Here is an 18,862-nt window from a genome sequence, read left to right on the forward strand (position 1 = left end):
GTTTGTCTGTATCTGTAGGATGAAGTCTTAGAAGTGAGTCGAGTGTCCATATGGATTTGTGATTTTAATGCCCAGTGGGTGGCAAATTGCTCTCCAGAGGGGTTGAAACAACTAACCCTTAGACCAGCAATGTCTGAGGGTGGTGTGTTGTCCAGGATTTGGATTTTTGCCAGTCTGAGAAGTGAAAACTGGTATCTTGGGTAGTTTTCATTTGTGTTTATTTTGAGTGAGGTTGTGATTCTTTTCCTGTGTTTAAGATCCTTTCAGTAAGATGACCTATTCAGTTTGGGGTAGGATGAGTGAGGTGCCTTGGATGCAGAATTTAAGGAGGCACTGAATAACATGAAATTCTCAGGGTCTCCTTAAATGTTGTGTCTTAAGTACCTTACCTGCCTCATTTCAGCCACAGCCCTGCATTGTATGCACCTTGATCTCCTGCCCTGGGGAACCATTTATATTCCTCCCCTGTGATCTGTCTTTCTATTCGGTTGTTGATCCTTCTCTTAATTTGTAGAAGCTTTTCATACATGAAAGAATTTTTTTATATATAAATTTCAAGGCTTTTTTCTTCAAGTAACCTTTTGACCTATAGTTCATGTGGTTTTATTTATTTATTTGCTAAGCAGAAGTTTTACATTTTTTAAATGGTGAATTTAGTAGTTTTCTCTTATCTGATTCTAGATTTTGTGTCATGGAAAGACTCTACACTTTGAAGTTAAAAATTTTCTTCTGTGTCTTCTTTCAGTAATTTATAACTATGCTCTTACATTTCATATTAATCCATTTGGAATTTATTCTGGTGTATCATGTGAGGTATGGATTCAATTTTACTTTGTTTCAGATGGCTACCCAGTTATGCCTTTACTATAATTGAATAAATCTTTCCCCCACTATTTTGGGGTTCCCTCTTTATTACCATATGTATGAATGTATGCATGTGTATATGTAGCTATGTATTTTGGGCTTTCTAGTATATTCCATTAGTTGATATGTCTATCCATAAATGAATACCAGAACATACATTTTGAAAGAGAAATAAAATGAATGGCATTTAAACTTATGAAAGGTAAGTTTGCTTGGAGCTACTGTACTCATGGCCTTCGTTGTTTATCACTTGGAAAAGCCATCTACGTTTAGGGGCTTTAGCAAGACTTCATATTTACAATACGTTTTCATTTGATTGGAAAATTATGCTTCGTGACTTTTAGGACTAGAATAACAGAAGTTACAATCATAAAAGGTACTCCAGATGGCAAAAGTATGGCAAAAAAAAAAAAAAGGAATTATGAGATTTCTTAAGGTTTATTGAAAAGCACAGAATAAAAGTTCTAGCAGCTCTTTGCTTTTAGAATAAACCAGATTTGATAGGGGAAAAACTGTGGTTCCTAAGAGCAAATCGGTTCTTGGGGTCCCATCTTCTGTCATTCAATAAACAGAAATATCTTCTAGAAATTTTATATAGTATGTGTATGGATCCTATTGATTTCTTTAAAGCTTATCAATATCTCCTGATGGTTAGAAATTTACTATTTTCCTCCTTATTTTTACTATGTTTTCCTGTGTTTTATTTTCAGCATAATGCTCATAGTTATAGCAATACCTGATGTCCTAATGAAACCTTGAGAGAGTGCCAGGAGAAAAGATTCTTTTTTGCCCAATCTCCAAACTCATGCAAATGAACTAAGGAAGGAAGATTAGTAGTGGCCTATGATTGTCAAGGAACTGAATATAATCACGTGAATTAAAAGAGCTGGTTTCAGTTTTTGGTTTCCAGATACCAGGCTTGTTTTCTCAAAACTGTACTTGACAAAACCTTAAAGTGTGATTATTTCCCTTATGAAAGCTATGATGAGCTTTTCCGGGTGAAAGATCTTTGTATTCTTTGGGTTTCAAATCAGTTTCTAAAAACCAGTCTAAAGACCTCATACATCTAATAGGAGGTTTCAAATATATGACAATGTCTGCTATTCCAATGGTACATGATATGTTCTTGCTATTATCTCTCACTTTGGGAAAAACAGGCCTTTTTTTTTTTTTTGAGCCCCTCAAAGTGAGGCTAGAAAACATACAGTATTATTTAATGGGATTCTGTGTCTTGTTGCTGTTCCAGTTTGTATAGATTAAGTAGCTCAATATCACATAAATGGGTGATCACTTTAATCTGGGTGATGACTTTTACCTTGTGAAGGGTGGTTGTGTAGAACTGGTTAACAGTGACATCTAGAGTTCAATGTTGAAATTACATGTCTTTTGGAAGCATGGAATTTGTAGCAACATGGATGGATTTAAGAGATTGTCATGCTAAGTGAAGTAAGTCAGAAAGAGAAAGACAAATACCATATGATATCACTTATATGTGGAACCTAAAATATGACGCAAATGAACCTATCTGTGAAACATAAACAGGCTCATAGACATAGAGAACAGACTGGTGGTTGGTTGGGGGGAAAAAGAGGGATTGGGGGCTTGAAGTTAACAGATGCAAACTATTGTGTATGGAATGGATGGACAATAAGGCCCTACTGTATAGCACTGAGAACTACACTTAATGACCTATGATGAACCATAATGGAAAAGAATTTTAAAAAGAATATATATATATATATATATATATTTGAATCACTTCGCTGTGCAGCAGAAACTAACACAAATTGTATTACAACTATGCTTCAGTAAAAAAAAAAAGTCTCTGGAATTGATGAATAGGAGAGAGAGAGGAGAAAGGGGAGCAGAGGGAAAATACCAGTGTGGCAAATTAGTCACTGAATCTAAGGGAAGGATACATGGATGTTAATGGAACTGTTCTTGCAACTTTTTCTTTAGGTTTGTAATCCTTCCAAATACAAATTGGAGGGGGGTGGAATGAAAGATTTGCTTTGTTTTCATTTTTGCCTTTAAAGCATTTCTTTTGAGGGATATTGGACCCATCTGCTGTGTCTTTCCTCCTTTCTCACGTGGGCTCCCTGGGCTGCTCTGGCGGCTCATAAATACTATTTGTGTCCAGGACACAAAATTGTTCTCTCCCCACAAGTCTCTTGACATGACTTGGCTGTGCTCAACTAGGCTTCCATGTGTAATGAAGAGAAAAACATATTCCTCTCCTTCTAGGTGTGAACACAATATTGCTCAGAAACCACATGTAGTTTGGAATTTGGGATGAGAAGGGATAACGTTAAATTTTGCAACAAGGGAGCATGGAGACAGCCCCTTAAAAGTGCTTATACATTTCAGAAGCAAGAAACAAAAAATTTTAAGTTGCCACTTACATTGCCCAGCTCCCCCTGCTGGGCATTTTCAGAACTGCAGCATCCCAGATCACTCGTTAAAAAAAATTCCTCGCGCTGGTGTGCTTTTGAAAAGCCTGAAAGGTGCCATGTTCAAAGCTATAATCCATTCCATTCTGCAGCAAGCATCGCTTAAACCATTAAGCTATGTACTGAATTAAAGCACAGTGGGCAAATGTCATTTCAAAACAAAAGCTGCATAGCAAACGCTCTTCAAATACTTCTATTTTATTTTTTAGAAGAAAGGATCTGAGGCAAATCCTAGACTTGAGAACTGTCACACATCCCTTCTGTTACATAGATTGCTTGAAGATCAGAGGCTTTCTCTCAATTGAAAAATCTGCCTCTCCTAAGGCTGAGGGTACTTTCTGAGATAACAGGCTTTTTGTCAACATTTTTAAAAAGTTCCTAAGATTAAAAAAAAATGTCCCTAAGAAAAAGAAATTTCCAACAATGGAATGTCCCTTTTCATGTGGTACTGCCCTCCATTTCAAAAACAGTGTGAATGCCTATTAAATGTGGAGTGAACGGGGCAGGGGGCAGGCAGGCATACAGAGATGCACAGGTAGCATGTGAACAAGCTGAGAAACTGGTGCTGGGGGAGGGATGTCTAGGTTGAGTGCAGGTCAGATCACCTGTGGGTCTGTTTCCATCTAAAATATTCAAAGTCCACCGTTCTGAAGTATTAAATGAAGAGTGCAAAAGCACTGAGTCAATCTGAAGTGTCTTAGGCTGATACCACCTCTTCAGTGAGCACAAGTGACATTCCGAACTTGTCTAGTCACTTATCAATTTAATTGTCGGTCAGAAGACAGAAATTTACCAAGAGAATCAATGTGTCCTCTGCAATCAGGTCTCTTTGGAGCTGCTGGCTGATACTAATTCATTACTATGCATTTCCACCTGGAGATGTGTGACTGGATCACAGCTGAACTCCTGTTTCTCTCCTACCTTGTTCATCCTCAGGTTTCTGATTTTGACAAGTGGCACCTTTATTCTTCTGGTTTCCCAAGCCAGACCAACCGGATGCCTTCCTTATTCTTGCCTCTCCACATCCATGGTGACCAAGTTCTGTCCATTCTGTATTCTTAAACTCTGCTGTGTCTGCCCCTTTCTTGTCTTCTTAAAGCCATTGCTTCATTTCAGGTCTTCAGCTCTTTGGATCATTGCAGGAGTCTCCTAACTGGTCTTCCTGCCTCTTGTTTTCTTTCATGAAAGTTGAGCTATCATTTTGCTGTTCAAGAGGTTTTAAAATGTAAATCAGAGTAAATTTACTCTCCTCCTGTGCCCGCCATCCCCATCCTCAGGGTCCACAGAGTCCAAACTCCATAGCGTGGCACCAGTGTGAGCTCTGATGTAGCCACTGCCCACCTCTCTGCTCCTGAAGCACTTACTCCAGCCATAGCAACCAAGTACAGCTCTCTGAATAGGCCACGCCTCTGTTCTATGCCTTTAGACTTTGCCGCACCTTCTTCTGCCTGGCATGTCTCTTCTTCCCTATACACATGGCAAATAGCCATTCACCAGACAAGACTCAGTTCAGGCATTTCTTCTGTAACACCGTTCCCCTTGGTCCCAGGAGAAGATGGAGGTTTTTGTTGTGCCTCAGATAGGCCTCTATCAAGAAACCTGTAATTCTCCGTTGTCTTTTTGATTTACATGTCTGCCTCTCCGCGGATGCCCAGAAATACCTTGAACAATGACCACCCTTGTCTTACTCATCTTTGATCCTCCACTGACCAGCACAGTGAGTCAGTGCATAGTACTTACTCCAAGTGAATGAGTCAGCCTATTGTTTAGCCAGTCATGAGACTGTTCACATACCTGTGTGCTCAGTCACTTCAGTCGTGTCCAAGTCTTTGTGACCCTATGGAGCCCACCAAGCTCCTCTGTCCGTGGTATTGTCCAGGCAAGAATACTGGAGTGGGTTGCCATGCCCTCCTCCTGAGATTGTTCAACACTGTTCATCTCGAGCTACTGGATTGTATGATCTATTCATTCTTCACCAGTTCTTACCTGGGTATCCCCTGACCTTACAACAACATTTACAGCAGGAACCCCAGATCCGTGTTCTAATCTCCTTACACTTGATCAACCGGAGTTTCTTCCTTTTCTCCGATGATCCTGCCATCATTTCCAATGGTGAGCTCACGCAGGCAGCTGTATATCCAAGCCTGAAGTACAAGGGCTGGTCAGGATCATTGCTTGGGCTGCCTGGAGAAGAAGTGATGGTTTAGTTTTATGGCTAAAAGCCTCAGAAAGTTCTTTTCAAGGTGGTAGGCCTCAAATGTTACCTATGAAAATGCACAGGGTCTTTATGATATTGTGCTTTCTTTGTACATCAAAACATGAAGCATGGGGGAAATTTGGCTGACTTCAGTCATGGAGGCCAGTTCATACTTTACCCCCTTAGCAACTACATGCAGGATGGCTCCACCTAGATGCCCAATAAAGACCTCAAATGTCAGGATAATTAAAATGTAATTTTTCTTATCTTTCCCCTAACTTCCCCTAAAGAAAATAATCTTACTCTCATAGGAGCTTCCTTCTGTATCTCCATGAGCAACACCCAGCTGGTTATCCAGGCCAGAAATATGAATATCACCCTCAACTCCTCTTTCCTTCCCCCACCACATCCAGTGGTGATTGAGGTCCCAAAGCTGCCTCAGCAGGTTTCTGTATTTTGCTCTTCTTACCGACACTCCCTTTCTTCAGGTCTTGATGGTGTAGGTAAGTAAAACAACCACTGTCATGGTCTTCCTGTTTCTAGTGTTGCTCCTGATACAGAATTGCCAGTGTCATATGCTGAAAATTTTCAGTAGTTCTCCCTTGGTCTTTAGGTTTCTGCTTAATTGTGCAGCATCATTTCGTCAAGCTGGGCTTCCCAGTGGTAAAGAACCTGCCTGCCAGTGCAGGAGACACAAGAGACTTGGGTTCGATCCCTGGGTCAGGAAGATCCCCTGGAGGAGGAAATGGCAACCCACTCCAGGAAAATTCCATGGACAGAGGAGCCTGGCAGGCTATAGTCCATGGGGTCGCAAAGGGTAGGACACAGCTGAGCAACTGAGCACCCACATAGATTTCATCAAGCTACTCTATCACCTTAGGTGTGGGTCTTTAATACCTCTAGGTCTTAAAACAGGTCATCTCTTGTCATATCTCTTGTTTCTGTAGCATATGATGCTACTTCTCTTCAGAATGCCTTTGTAGCAGGATATTTTTGGCTGCAAGTAACAGAAAATCTAATCCAAAACACAAACACTAAGAGGATTTATTAACTCACATAACATAGGCCTGGGCACCGGGTGGGTCTAGGTTTGATTAAGATGGCAAGTAAATTATGCCTCTGAGATGCTGTCTTTCCACTTTGCCAAGCTCAGTGTGGCCTCCTCTGGTTCACTTCCCTTGCAGGATATCTGCCATGGGTGTAAGCATTGTGGACAGACATGAGGACCGGTAGAAGAAAGAACAGTCCATTCTTTCTTCTTTGTCTTCTTTTTAAGAGTGAATAAAGCTTTTCTATACACCATCGCAGCAGAATTTGCCTCCTGTCTCATTAGAACCCAGTCTCAGGCACATCCTGAAGAAATCACTGGCAAAAGGATTTAACAAAGTCATGAAAGGGAGAGTGAGGGAGAGAGGAGCACTGGAATGAAAACCAAGGCACTGTCAGCACAGAGGAAGGGAAAATGCCCGTTTGGTTGGCTCTACTATAGCCCTCTTTGCCCTTCTTGTGTGTGTGGGTGTGGGTGTTCATTCACTAGTCATGGCTGAGTCTTTGCAACCCCATGGACTGTCGCCCACCAGACTCCCCTGTCCATGGAATTTTCCAGGCAAGAATGCTGGAGTGGGTTGTCATTTCCTTCTTCAGGGGATCACCCTGACCTGGGGATCAAACCCATGTCTCTTGTATCTCCTGCATTAGCAGGCGGATTCTTTACTACTGAGCCACCTGGGAAGCCCCCTTCTTAAGGGGGTTAATTTTACCAGGCTAATTCTTGAACAGCCAACTGAGTCACTTGTGGGGGAGTGGGGGTGGGGAGTGAGAGACTTTTCTGACTGCTTCCCTTCCTTCCAGGCCTTCTGGTGAGTGACACTGCCACAGATCCTATCTCACCAGACCGCAAGTGCCCCGTGACTGTTAGTATCAGGCACGGTGACTGGCGCATGGTTACAAGCACGTACTCTAATATTTGTTGAGTAAGAAAATGAATGACTAAACTTGAGTTGCTGTGTCAGTTGGGGATGAATTTCTGCTTATAACAGAAATCCAACAACAGTGATAAAACCAAATAAAGGTGTGTGTGTTTCCGGAATAACAACTCCAGAGAAAGAGGCCCTAGGCCTGTGAAGATGCTCTTGTCAAGGACCAAGGCGCTTTCTGGTACCTTAGCATGTGACCACATGTCCTCATGAGCACCGGGTGACCAGTCTGCCCCACTGAGTCCACATTCCAGGCAGGAAGAAGGGCTGAGGATGCTTGTCAGCTAAGTCTGTGTCTTTTCCTGAAACAATAGCTTTCTCAGCAGCAACACCAAGTTGACTTCTGGTTACATCCCATTAGCCAGACCTAGGTCTGGTCTAGGAACGTTGCAAACACAAATATCGTCAGGGTTCTGTTAGTTAGGGAAAGGAGAGGCAGGAAAATGTGCAATGGGCTTAGGTAGTGCCTGCCTTAGTCACCTCCAAAGGGTCTCAAGATAATTTATTCTTTACTTATTGTCCCACCTGCCAGCTTGAAACAAAATAGCAGCCGTTCAAAGCTGTCACACAGAAGTATTGTGTCCATCCTAGAACTGAGCCTTGTAAGAATGGTTTATACCACACTATCCAACATCCTCATTGAGCATATTGAGGAGACAATGTGGAAAGAAAGGAGGCCCAGAAAGATGTCGTTTGCCCAAGTTCGATCAGAAATTTGGTGGTAGAGATCGTTTGGGGAATAACTTATCCTTATCTCCCTTAACATTCTGAGTGTTCAGTGATTTCAGTGTATATTGATCCTGGGGTCATCCGTCCATCTGTGCTCCAGGTCGGTTGTGCCTGACTCTGCAATCCCATGGACTATAGCCTGCCAGGCTCCTCTCTCCATGGGATTTTTCAGGCAAGAATATTAGAATGGGTAGCCATTTTCTCTTCCAGGGGATCTTCCCGATCCAGAGATCTACCTCATGTCTCCTGTGTCTCCTGCATTGCAGGCAGATTCTTTACCCGCTGAGACATCCGGAATGGAAATTAAATTTATTAACTTCTTTTTTCCAGTCTTGCAGAAACTGCATCTGTATGATTTTCTAGGTATTGAGTCAAATGTAACAAGGATCTTAATGTAGTCCTTGCTTCTTGATCTCTCTGCAAGGCTACATGAAAGATCTATCTAAGAACAGAGGAATGATTGTGGCCTGCAGTTACCTCCATTCACACCTAGGTGGCACTCATACATCAATCGGGAAATGATAGACTGGTAATATTAACAGCCTGGTAGAACTGACAAATTCTTGAATCAAGGTGGTGAAAAGTTAAATGTAGGTGGTTTTCAGGTGTGGCTGGGTGAATGGATTGGTAAAAGGAAAGGTGGTGAAAACTGGGGTCTGGCTGCAAACACATTTGATGATTACATAGAAATCTCCTTGCCTTCTGTTCGTTTTCCGTCAAATCCCACGTCCCTGCTGGGCCAGCCAAAGCAGGCAAACCCAGAAACTGACTGGCTGGTCTTACCTGGGTGTGCCTGCTTGACCAGGGACCGCCTCAGCAGTGCCCCAGAGGACTCGGGGGAGCCTCGTCATGTCTGTCAGTCATACACTAGGATGGTCATCACAGAGGAGACAAGGTCACCAGGCCCTGTCTTCACTATTGAGATGGAGAGGGGTTAATATGTTGGCCTAAGTTAGTAACTAGGTGATTGACTTTTAAATTACTCTCATGGACATAAGCATATATATCATCATTCAATACCACTACTACTTTTATATTCAGTTGTATCTGACTCTTTGTGACATCATGGACCATAACCTGCCAGGCTCCTCTGTCCATGGAATTCTCCAGGCAAGAATCCTGGAGTGGGGTGCCATTCCTCTCTCCAGGAATCTTCCTGATCCAGTGATCAAACCCATATCTCCTGCTCTGCAGGCAGATTCTTTACCACCTGAGCCACCACTTGTGCTACTGACTGACCAAATTATCTGGACGTCTATTGGACGTTGTTTCTATGGCAGCATAGTAGAGTGGTAAAGAATATGGGCTTTGGAGTTGGAAGGACCTGGGTAATCATCTAGTTTCTATCACCCATTACCCTTGGGTAGATTAATTAGGCCCTCTGTGCCTCAGAGAAATGGAGGTAATACTAGAAGCTCCTTCCCAGAGTCATTGTGAGGATTGAATAAGATAATTCTATGGAAACTGCCTAGCACAGTACCTACTAGACTGTAAGTGCTCAAAACAATTACAAATTAGTATCTATTATTGTTGCCTGTAATCCAGATTCATGAGAGTCACAAAGGACAGTGATGTCTATCAGTTGTCCCCACTGTATAGGCATTTCATAATCAGTTGAGTTGTAAAAAAGTGCTGAGAGCAAAGTCAATTATATTTTGACAGTAAAGTCTATTACTGGGTTCAAGCTAAAATAGTGTCTTAGAAATAAGTAGATTAAATTAGGGAAAATTGATTTGCAACAAAAATTCAGACCCCAAACTACTAGAAAACAAAGAACAGATTTAACCTACTTTTGACCAGTTTAACCCCAGTTTGTGTCTGTAAGATTTGCTGGCCAAAGTCTGTGCCTAGTTCTCTGGCATTTTCACCACAGATGCATAGAAAGGTTTCTAGACACTTAGGGAAAAACATATTGTTTTAAAAGCGGGGCTAGAGACTAATCTCTGTAGTAAAGCAACATGACAACGCAAAGAGGTGGGCCAGGGCTCTGATACAGAAGAACTATCCACGGAGGATGCAGATGGTGCTAAAGGAGGTGTGAGATGCAAATACTGACAGAATCAAAAGAAGTGAAGCTGAATCTAGCCTCTGTACCACGACACTGAATTAAATCTTGGAGCCAGAGTTTTGGGTGAAGTAAAAAAGAGTAGCTTTTATTACTCTGCCCGGCTTTCCTGGTGACATGGGCTTCCCTGATGGCTCAGACAGTGAAGAATCTACCTGCAGTGCAGGAGACTCAGGTTTGATCCCTGGTCAGGAAGATCCCCTAGAGAGGGGAATGGCAACCCACTCCAGTATTCTTGCCTGGAGAATTCCATGGACAGAGGAGCCTGGCGGGCTAAGGTCCATGGGGTCACAAAGAGTTGGACACGGCTGAGCAACTGACACTATTATTTGGGCAGGCAGAGGAGGCCACAGTGGGCTAATGACCTCAAAATCGTGTGTTGCAACCTGGAGGGGGAGTTGTTAGGTGTTTTATAGCAATGGTTCAAAAAGGCCATGATCATTTCACAGACATCCTTTCAATTGATGGTGGTGCAGTAAGTAGGAGTCAGCATCATCAGCCTTCTGATTCCAACCTGTCTGGGATGTCTGTGCTTGTGGGAAGCACACCAGTAACTTCTCTCACCTGGTGGGGGCTTCAGTGTCTGCACAACAGCTCAAAGATAAAGTGTGGATCCCTTGAGGGGTAACCAGGACGCTGCCCCAAGCTGCACTGTTGTTTCTTGGCTTTTCCTCCCTTGTCTCTGCAGCTCCTCCCTCCCCTGAGTAGCAACTGTTTGAACCTGCCCTTTCTCAGGAAAGGTCATGGAGGCTGAATAAAGCCTATTTCCTGTAATCAAAAAATGGGGGACACAAAGCTTTTTGTGCCTAGGAGCCCTACAGTGTCCTGCTTGGTATCAGCAGGGACAGAGGGAGGAAAGTTTTGGTGTTGGACAGATATTTAGTCCAGCTGTATGTGTTTGAACACTTGGAGGGGATGGCAAACCTGTCTCTAAACCAGGTCAGTTTGGATCATTGTAGCTAATGACTCAGGTAGTCACCCGTCCCTCTGGCCTTTTATGTCCTACTAGCTGGTTGGTTTTGCTCTCTGGAGGAGATGTGGGCTTGGGAGAAAAGTGTCAGCTCACCCCGTTGGTGCCCTGTGTCTGTGGGCCAGGGTGAAAGTAAGGCAGGCAGCTGAGGACCACTTGTCTTGCCTTCTTTTCTCCTGGGAGAGCTGAGCCTGCCCAGAGAGGGTTAGGGGAGATGCGAACAGGAAACAAACCCAAAACACATTGAAACTGGGCTCAGAAGATTCAAGTCCACACCCAACTTCCCACTCTTACAAGCTGTGTGCCCACCCACAGGTTGCTTCCACCTTCTGAGCTTCTGTTTTCTCATCTTCAAAAGGGAAATAGCAAAACCTATAGCATCCAAAATAATGAGACAGGTACAAACTCAACAGCCACAAAGGGGAGTTTGTGGACATGTGACTATGTTCATGAGTGAGTTCTACTTGTTCACAAGACCCAATTTTTACTTGGCAGACAAAGGTCCTGGGGCTGGCATTTAATCTTGTAGTTAAAGTTAGTCATTTCTGGTTTAGAAGTCCTTTCTAGACTAAGTCTCTGGGAAGAATCCTCTATCTTTCAGAATGCCTATCTCTTTCTCAAGGGTCCCTTCTCTGCCCTGCTCTCCTGGGGAGAGTCGAGGTGAAAGAGGACATGGATGAAGCCCTGAGCTGCTGGGGGCCAAGGGTCTGGCCTCCTGTGGTCCTTCCTACTGGCTTCTGCTGTCTGGCTGACTGGGTTCCATATTGCCTAGTCTTTGGGGGTCCCCTCCAGCCTCATTGCATCTATGGCCGTGGATGTAACTCTCAGGCTGTTTTTGCAGCACAATTGAGGACTGATGGAGTCCAATCCTCCCTCACGCCCATTTTGGCCACTGATGCTCCCGGGCCCCCCCTGCATGCCCCTGAGTCTCCCAGTTCTTCCACATCCACCTCTTGCCTCGACTCCTCATGCAGCCACATTCTGGTCTTGGGGCCACTGTCTCAGCTCCTTTCTCTGCTGAGTCTCACCACGCCTCTGTTTCTTCCCTCCTGCAGCTTTCCTGTGTTGCTGGGGACACAAGGAGGCGGTCTCCCGGCTCACATTTTCCCAAGGGAAGCACAACGCATGTCCCTTCAGCTTTGGGTTCCCAACTCTTTCCGGAAGTTTCTCCTCCCACCTCCAGTGTTTCTACCTTGGGCTAGATGGAGGAGGGGTGTGGGGAAGGGCTGCATGTGGTGAAGGAACAGGCCCCACACTTGAAACTTTAACCCTCCCCTACTGCCCTTTGGGTTCAATCCCTGGGTCGGGAAGATCTCCTGGAGAAGGAAATGGCAGCCCACTCCAGCATTCTTGCCTGAGAAATCCCATGGACAGAGGAGCCTGGTGGGCTACAGTCCATGGGGTCTCAAAGAGTCAGACATGACAGCGACTAAATCACCACCTCCTACCACCCTTCTCCCAGCTTTTGAGGGCATTTATGCCTATTACAGATTGAGTTTTTGCCCCCTTTCCCCAAAATAGATATGTTGAAGCCCTAACCCTAATGTGATGGTATTTGGAGGTGGATCCTTTGGCAGGAAATTAAGTTTAGTTGAGGTCACAAAGGTGGGGCCTGGTGCCCTTATAAGAAGAGAACCAGAGAGCCTTCTCCACCCCACCCCCTTCCTCTCTCTTCATGCACTTTATGCAAACACATGAAAAAAATAAAAGGCCATGTGGGACCATAGCACGAAGTTGGTGTCTACAAGCCAGGAAGAGAGCCCTCACTGGAAACTGACTTTGTGGGACCTTGATCTGGGATTTCTACCATCTCAGTTCAGTCGCTCAGTCATGTCGGACTCTTTGCGACCCCATGAATTGCAGCACGCCAGGCCTCTCTGTCCATCGCCAACTACCCAAACCCATGTCCATCGAGTCGGTGATGCCATCCAACCATCTCATCCTCTGTCGTCCCCTTCTCCTCCTGCCCCCAATCCTACCAAGCATCAGGGTCTTTTCCAATGAGTCAACTCTTCGCATGAGGTGGCCAAAGTATTGGAGTTTCAGCTTCAACATCAGTCCTTCCAATGACCACCCAGGATTGATCTCTTTTAGAATGGATTGATTGGCTCTCCTTGCAGTCCAAGGGACTCTCAAGAGTCTTCTCCAACACCACAGTTCAAAAGCATCAAAAGTTCTACCATCTAGAACTGTGAAAAACTACATGTCCGTTGTTTCAGCCACCCCGTCTGTGGTGGTTTGCGGTGGAAGCCAGAGCTGACTAAGAAGACAGCCTCTGCCCCCTTGTGGCATGCCAGCTTGCCCTGTCATTTCCAGACAGCCTGTGCTCAGACCCAGCTTGGGGTGATCTTGTGGGCCAAGCCCTTTCCGAATTCAAAGCTAAACTCTTCCATACTGAAGCACCTAGTTCTTACAAGTCAAAAGCCTTCTGTCTGAGGTGGGCTTCAGGAACTGACCTGTGGTCTCCATTGTGCCTCAGTGGATGGAGGGCCATGGAGCATGGAGCAATTTAGTGTTACTGATCACGAGTGAGCAATACATTGAATAATGATACCATGCCATTACTATGCCTGGTAAACAGTGGGTGAATGTTTTCTGAATTTTGATATTGAGTAACAGCTGTGAACTTGAGTATCCTAAAAAGTAAAACTGAGCTACATTCAAATGATGTTTGTCCGCTTGTTAGCTGCTTTGTCTCCTGGAGGCATGATATTCAGACCTGGAGGGCTGTGGTTGTGGGCAGCTGTGCAGGTTCTCTGACGGGTTTCTAATGGACAGCACCTCAGAAAATCCACTGTGGGTTTCACTGCCTGCCTCGTGTCATGACCATCACGGTTACTCACTGGCAACCCCCAGAGGTGAACTCCAGGCCTGGGAGCATGGTTTATTTGTTGCAAATGAACCTTGGTGCCCGTGGTGGGTGAATACGCTTTAGAATGAAAGAACCCACATGGAAAATCACTCCGAAGAAATGTACATTTAAAACCACTCTTCCCTCTCTTGCTCTTCTAGGAAAGAAATGGGTTGGGGGGGGGGATAAAACTTCATGTTTAAGTCAAACAAGGCCGTTTCTGTACATTGATGTAACTGGATAGCTTTGAAAAGGAGGGCGGGCTCATCCCTGGCCTAGGTCTTGGAGCCTGGCTGCCAAAGAAAGAGGCAGCCTGGCCCCTCTCCCAGCTGTGGGGCTCCGGGGCTGAGGAGCCCGAGGCCCCGCATGTGACACCTCGTTCTTAAGATACTCTAATTTATAGTTAACGCCTTTTAAGCAAACAAGAGGGAGAAAAAAAATCTGGTTCATATTATGGCAACTTGCAATGAAGGGAAGTCTAGGAGTTCAAAGAAAAATATCCCAGGAAAAGCAGAGCCTGTTAAAATTCATTCTAAGTGGTTGGGAAAATAATTGGAAAGAAGGCTTTCTCAGGGCGAGGTTGGAAGCCGGGTTCCCCTCACTCCAGTTGTCTCTCCCCGACACGAGGGTCATTCCAAAGAGGAGCAAAATTCACAAGGATTGGTTACTAAGACAGGCTAAATTGACTGAAGAAATAAAAACTTCAGAGCTCAGTTGAAGGGATCAAGACAGAGGTAATAAGTACATTCTCTTTCCAAAGCCAGACTCCTGTTCGGTTTGATATGAGGGGCGCAGAGTCTTTCTCTCCCTTCTCACACTCACCTTTGCCATCCCCTCCCCCCCAAAAAATTGCCCCTCACCTACTGATGGTCTTTTGGGACTTGATTTTCTACCATCAGTAAATTCCTAACTGGATTCTCTGGGCCAAGGCATCTTTTGCGGCTCTGTGTGCTTTTTTGGAGGTCTGCAGGGCAAGAGGGATGAGAGCCAGCAAAGAGCAGAACTTTGCTTCACCACTCCCCACCCTCTCCCCCCAGCTGCCCACCTCTGCCCTACGTGGAAGCCTTGGGCCTCTCCAGGCTGGAAGGTTTTCATATTTGATGCAGTGGTGGCACCACAATGACTAAATCAAAAGAGCTTGGAGTGTCAGAATGGTTGGAAGGTGGTATTATGGGGACTGTCTTATTGAGGAGCCTATGGTTTGGGCTCAGACTCTTCTGTATTGGTGGTTTGGTGGGTGGATGGTCAGGATTAAAAGGAGAGCCTGGTGGAGGTTACATCCTTGATCCCTGCTGACTCTCCCATCCCTACCCTGATACTTCATGGACAGGGAAGGCCAACCTCTTAATAAGCAGCTCTCATTCAACCCTCCAGGTCCCTACCAACGAGTCCATATGTCATCAGCCTCATGCCCAGAATTGAATAGTCATTCGTTTGACCTAAGGAATTGGCCTGTAATCAAATGCCCTTGTCCCTCAGAGGCCTGACACCCTGGCCTAGCGTGAAAGTGAATTGATGGACGTAATCTGTTCCAGATGAACTCCAATTTGGTTGAGAGGTAGGGGTAAGAATTAGGAGCACGGAGGAAGGGGGCAGAAATTTGACATAGTCGATGCTGAAAGGGAAGTGGGAAGTGTCAGAGACAGAATTGCCCTCTTCACCTCGGGGTGGCCCTGGATTGCAGCAAGAATCTTTGTGCTCCGCCCCCCAACAATTCTCATGGGTCCTATTGTTTCTCTTAAGCAGCTGAGGCCACTGATGTCTGCCCATTTCATCCAGGTCAGTTTTTCCTCTCTTTCTGAGCCTGCCAGAGAGTCAAGGGTCAAGCTCATCCCAGTTTGACCCACTGACTTTTTAGACTGAGCCCCTTTTGTAAACAAAGACAGGCTTTTGGTGCCTTAATTAGAATTCCCTAGTATGAATGGCAGTGTTATTTGGTGGTGTTTGGTTTGGGTATGAGGAAAGAACTTTTCTCTTCCTTTCTTTTCCTCTTGTGGTTTGCTTTTGGATTACTTAAATAAATAGGGGAAAATGTCCCCAGTTAAGCATCCAAGGAGTGCCAAGGCAGCATGCCATGTTTACTCATATATTTTCCACCCTGTGTATTCCTCTGCACCTCGGATTCTAAGGCAATCTTATGCATTTCTTTTTCCTGCATAATTTCTTCCATTTCCAGAGAGCATTTTTGGCAGTGGCAAAAATCAGTGGCCTTTAAGTATCAGTGAAATAGTGGAAATGCTGAAATGCTCATCCTTGCTGAAATAAAAAGAGTAGGTGGGCAGGGTTAGAAGGAGAGCCTAGTGGCGGTTACATCCTTTATCCCTGTCAGCTCTCCCATCCTCGCCCTGAGACTTCATGGATGGGGAAGGCTGATCTCTTAATGAGCAGCCCTCCCGGGGCAGCCTGTCTCTTCCAGTGGGTCCGTATGCCGTCAGCCTCATTGGATATTCATTCCTTTGACCTAAGGAATTGGCCTGTAATGCCCTTGTTTCCTGCATCATGGAGATGAGTGAAGTAGTCTGCTAAGCACATTACCTGCCCATCTCAACTGGCCCCCAAGCAATGTTACTGAGCAGGTTTCATCATGAACCTCAGTTTACCCATGGCGGACCTGATGCACACAGCCATGCGACCAAGGTCTTATACCTAGTTGATGGCTGAGTCAGGAGTCACACCTCATCTGAGGGCCTTCCAAGTCCAAGAGTCCTATGTGGGGACTTTCCTCGTTGTCCAGAAGTTAAGAATCTGCATGCCAATGCAGGGGACACGGGTTCAATCCCTGGTCTGGTAAGATTCCACATGCCCAGAGGCAAGGAAGCCCATGCACCACAACTACTGAGCCTGCACTCTAGAGCCCATGTGCTGCAACTACTGAAGCCTGGGAGCCCTAGAGCCTGAGCTCCGCAACAAGAGAAGCCACCACAGTGAGAAGCCCATGCACCGCAACTAGAGAGCAGCCCCACTTGCAAGTAGAGAAAGCCCGCAAGTGGCAATGAAGATCCAGTACAGTCAAAAATAAATAAATACATAATTTTAAAAAGAGCCCCATCTGGGGACTGCGCTGATTCCCAGTGTTTGCTTCCTTCTCAACAAGCCCTTGTTAGGATTTGAAACAGGGTTGGGGCAGAATGGGGAGGTGACACAGTAGTAGATGAGGAGAGAGCCTCCATGAGTGCCCTTTAGACAGGGATGAAGGCCCCCTGGATATAGGAACCCATCCCAGACTGAAGGAGCTGGCCTCGGAATGACGGTGATGCTGGTGTTTCCAATCTATACATTCAGCCTGAGGGTAAGAAGCAGAGATTCATCACCTGGAGTAAAATCCACTCTCCTTCCTGTGGTCTATAGGTTCTGTATACCCTGGCCCCTTCCCACCGCTACTTTCCCTCCTCATCTGTCACCTCTCCTTCTTGCTCTTGGGTGTGGCCAAGCTCTGCCCATCTCAGGCTTGGCACTTGCTGTGACATTGGCCTGGAGCCCCTAGTGCTGGGATCTTTTCAGGGCTCACTCCTTTGCTTCTTTCATGCTCCCCTGGAAGGCTCCTCCTGAAGCCAGCCTAGCCCCACCCTGCCTCCACCACCATACACTCTCTGCTCCCTTGTAACGCCTTACTCTCTCCATAGCACTGCTGCCTGAGATGACAGTATTTAGTCATAGGTTCATAGCCTGCCTTCCCCATCAGAAGGTGAGCCCCAGGAATGCAGGGTCACCTTGCTCACTACTGGATTCCCTGCGCCATGACAGTGCCTGGCACATATGTGTTGGATAAACAAATGAATTCAGGAAGTCTGTGGCGCCTGCAATGATCAGAATCCTCGACCAGACCATTTCTGGGTTTTTCCAGTTCTGGGATAAATTATTAAAAATGACACAATCCTGTGAAAATGTAATCTTGTTATAATAAATATCTTTTACATATGTATTAGTTTAGTTCTTTAATGGCCATGAGTAAATTGTTCTAATTTTTATCAATATTTCTCTTTCTTGGATGGTAAAACTAAAGCTTGGAGAAATGCACTGACTTTCCAAAAACCATATAAGCTTTGAACAAGAATTTTATGAATTTTGTGTGGAAATTTGATGTGTATGTCTATTGTTACAGAGTGGGAAGAGCCTAGGATTTGGAGTCAAAAGGTTTCTATTTTGTATTTTGTCTTTGTTTGCATTTTAGCATGTTTATTGCAATATTATCACAGGCAACAGGGACTTCCTTGGTGTTCCCATGACTGGGACTCAGCACTCCCGAGGCAGGGGGCTCAGATTCGATTTCTAGTCAGGGAACTGTTAACTAAGTGTAACTTTGTTAATTCGCCTTGAGTCCTCAGTACTAGTCACCCTTTTCATTTCTTCTTGCTTTCTGTCTGATTAATGCTTCCTGGGACTTGCCTGGCGGCCCTGTGTTAAGAGTTCACCTACCAATGCTGGGGGTGTGGGTTCAATCCCTGGTTGGAGAGCTAAGATCCCTCATGCCTCATGGTGAAAAAAACCAAAACATAAAAAACAGAAACAATATTGTAACAAATTCAATGAAGACTTTCAAATGGTCCACATAAAAAATCTTTATTAAAAGAAAAAAATGCTTCTGAGCTGCTCAGCAAAGCACACCAGTACCATCACAGGTTGGGGTTTTAGTCTGCTCATCCTGCTTGGTTCAAGGTAGATGAAAGCATTTGTTCTGCAAGTTTTCTTTAAAAAGTTGTATCTTTAACCATAAAATAGGATATATAAAGCAAGAGTTAGATTCCTTTTCAATTTGAAAA

At 44.8% G+C, this 18,862-nt stretch overlaps 1 protein-coding gene and 1 long non-coding RNA gene across 4 annotated transcripts in view; both read left to right on the forward strand.

Moving 5' to 3' along the window:
- The window catches only part of THSD4 (thrombospondin type 1 domain containing 4), a 635,320-nt gene that overhangs the window by 299,406 nt on the left and 317,052 nt on the right, over positions 1–18,862 (forward strand). The gene's annotated exons all lie outside the window — the stretch shown is intronic.
- LOC145512512 (uncharacterized) lies at positions 9,309–13,916 on the forward strand. Its single transcript, XR_014058574.1, has 2 exons — positions 9,309–9,706; positions 12,307–13,916. It is a non-coding gene; the product is annotated as an uncharacterized LOC145512512 (long non-coding RNA).

The sequence above is a fragment of the Giraffa tippelskirchi genome, chromosome 7, assembly GCF_054371585.1.
Source record: "Giraffa tippelskirchi isolate mGirTip1 chromosome 7, T2T-mGirTip1v1.2.pri, whole genome shotgun sequence".
Classification (NCBI taxonomy): Eukaryota; Metazoa; Chordata; class Mammalia; order Artiodactyla; family Giraffidae; genus Giraffa; species Giraffa tippelskirchi.